The sequence below is a fragment of the Sinocyclocheilus rhinocerous genome, unplaced genomic scaffold, assembly GCF_001515625.1.
Source record: "Sinocyclocheilus rhinocerous isolate Xijiao unplaced genomic scaffold, SAMN03320098_v1.1 scaffold1171, whole genome shotgun sequence".
Taxonomy (NCBI): Eukaryota; Metazoa; Chordata; class Actinopteri; order Cypriniformes; family Cyprinidae; genus Sinocyclocheilus; species Sinocyclocheilus rhinocerous.
This window is the reverse complement of record NW_015654097.1, coordinates 124,669-127,417: the sequence shown is the minus strand read 5'-3', so window position 1 is coordinate 127,417 and position 2,749 is coordinate 124,669. Positions and strand designations below refer to the sequence as shown.

Genomic DNA, 2,749 nt, shown 5'->3' with positions numbered 1-2,749 from the left:
CAAATTAATCAAGTTGTGACGATTGTCTCTTGGAACCAAACTCTTCATATGCTTTACTTCCCAGCTTAGAAACATTTCTCAGACTCCTTGAAACCTCAACCGAGGTGGTACTGAAAAAAGTACCAGGTACCAGGTACTGTACCTAGTGGAAAAACCCCCAAAGTGAACCGTGCCGTACCATGCAGTGGAAAAGCGCCATAAGATTTATGTTCTAAGGAAACTGAACTCCTTTTTTGAACAAAAGAGTATTTTTAGTTTCTAATTTCAGTGTTGGTTTAATTCACTTTTTCTAAAGAGTAAGAAATGCTTAAGAATTATAGTTAGGACTGTGCTTTTTACAGTATAGTGTCCCCATCACTATACTGGGGCATTAGGACCCACACAGACCACAGGGTGAGCACCCCCTTCTGGCCTCACTAACACCTCTTCCAGCAGCAACCCAGTTTTGCCAGGAAGTCTCCCATCCAGGTACTGACCAGGCTCAACTCTGCTTAGCTTCAGTGGGCAACCAGTCTTGGGCTGCAGGGTGATATGGCTGTGGCTTATGTGTTTTTATGTCTGAGATAAGTCTGTTATGTGTTGTTTCATTATAATTGCCCCTGTGGGATTAATAAAGTGGTAAACTAAACTAACTAAACTAAACTAAAGTTTAGCTTAGGTCCTTATAACACAACAGGAAACAGACCAATCATAGCCCTCAGTGTTTTATCCAGGGGTGTGCACAAATAGATGAATATTTGATCTGTAATTATTATTCGAAAAAATAAAACCACTATTCGAATAATTCTACGTTTTACTTTGCTGGCCATAAATGCAGGGACTCCATTATAAATCCTAAGAAGTTATAGCTAAATGCACTGGGTGGCACTGTGGAGTGTGTTAACAAGTGCCTCGCCAAGTTTGGAATAACTTTGATCAAAATGATCTTACAAAATGGAATTACTTTTGATCAAATGAATCGGTGAAACTGAGTTATCATAATATCACCACCACAATGAGAAATCACATGAAATCCAAACATCAGTCGACTGAGGACAGCTGTCCATCACTGCATTCACGTTCAGTACATTTCAGTACGTTCTGTACTGTAATTGGCACGGTCTGCTTTATTTTTCCATTTGCTCAGCTTGAGCTTGAATGCTTTTGTTCTTTATATATGTGTATTTTTTTACACGTTTTCAACTAAAAGAAAACCTTGAGATATAGCGTAATGTTGTTGTAGAAAATTGTTGTGTATAATGCCTAATCATAAGCGTGTTCAGAAATGGTGACAAAAAAAATTTGATTATTAATTAAAATTGTCTTTCTCTTTAAACCTAATTTAAATAAACGAATATTCGAAAACAATATTTTTTAAAAATGCCAATCCCTAGTTTTATGAGGGATCCAGTCTGTCGGCTCCACTCTTCATTTGATCACAACCATTCATCCTCGTTTATTACAGTAACGTTACTGTTTTCCTATACTTTCTTTTTTTTCATAGTGATATCAATTGTTCCTGGGTTGACCATTTGGAGCCAGCCATTTTGAATTTTGTTGTAAAATTATCTCTATTTTTAGTACACATGTATGCAGAAGAAGATATTTATGTCACTCACACTGTACTGATAACTTAACATAGTGTAAAAACCAAAGTATACGTTGAGCTCAAGGGTCCCAGGTGAAGGCGCACGCGTGGGCCAGATGACACCTGGTATTATGATGTGTTTTGGTGGACTAAATGGAAACACATTCCCGTTTACACCTGTTTTCAATCCATCGCCTGATTTGATCACAACACCAGCAGTAGTTGTGGTTTCCCTCAATGTGATGGAACAATTGATGCTTCCCAGAAACCCATCACTCCTCCTTTTGAAGATGCAAAACACTATTCCAACAGAAAAGTAAGATACTCCCATTATATTGTAGAGTAGACAGTCATTGATCACAAATCGCAGTGAGTAAAAATTAAATAATTCAACCAAATTTTTTAGCTTTAGTTTGGCTATGTTTATATCCTAGCAAACTAACAAGCTGTTGACTTGCTAGTAGGTTTACCAGTAACAGTGTGCATGATGCCCGAGAGCTACAGTTCTCCATCCTGTTCCAGATGGAGGAGAACGACAAACTTTTCATATCACTAAAACATGTTCAACCTAACAAAAACTATTTCCTGTTCTGTTTTTATTGTGCAGTGGATATGTACAGTATGTGCAGTGTTTTAGTGTCTGAGTTTCATACCTCATGATGTGTCTGCTTCTCTTTGAAGGACACACGAGGAAATTGTCTTCATTATGCTTCTTGGTGACCCGCATACCCCTCTTGAGCTGGCTGATGAAGGGATTTCCAGACAATGGTCATCTGTCCAGAGAAGAGAGGTGTTTCATCTACTGTCTGAGCCGTGCACACATGACTGCTGAATGTGCGTTTGGTCACTGAAGAGGATTTGGAGATGTTTGAAGATGGAACAGAAGTAAGTGATTGGCTTCCTAAATGAAATGGCAATCAGTGGAATTTGAATTGTAGTAGTTTAAAATGTGGTCAACGGACAGTCATTAACACATTCCAAAGAAATGCGAAATGGTGTTTATGTCCAGTGGGATACAAGCTTTGAGATGAGCAATAAGTGAGTCAGCTAATTTTCTGTGAGTATTATAGTTTATCATTAAATGTATCTGTCATGAGCACACTGGACTCTTTCTCTCCATCGCTCACCCACTCACACTCCCCAGGGTTCTAATAAGCCACACATGTAGATTGTTAAAGGCAG

At 38.5% G+C, this 2,749-nt stretch overlaps 1 protein-coding gene across 1 annotated transcript in view; it reads right to left on the bottom strand.

Moving 5' to 3' along the window:
- The window catches only part of LOC107716906 (dual 3',5'-cyclic-AMP and -GMP phosphodiesterase 11A-like), an 18,592-nt gene extending 16,144 nt beyond the window's left edge, over positions 1-2,448 (bottom strand). Inside the window, exon 1 of the mRNA XM_016523524.1 lies at positions 2,221-2,448. The gene's annotated coding sequence lies outside the window, so the exon portion shown is untranslated. The remainder of the gene's footprint in view (positions 1-2,220) is intronic.
- Between the last annotated feature and the right edge of the window lie 301 nt (positions 2,449-2,749).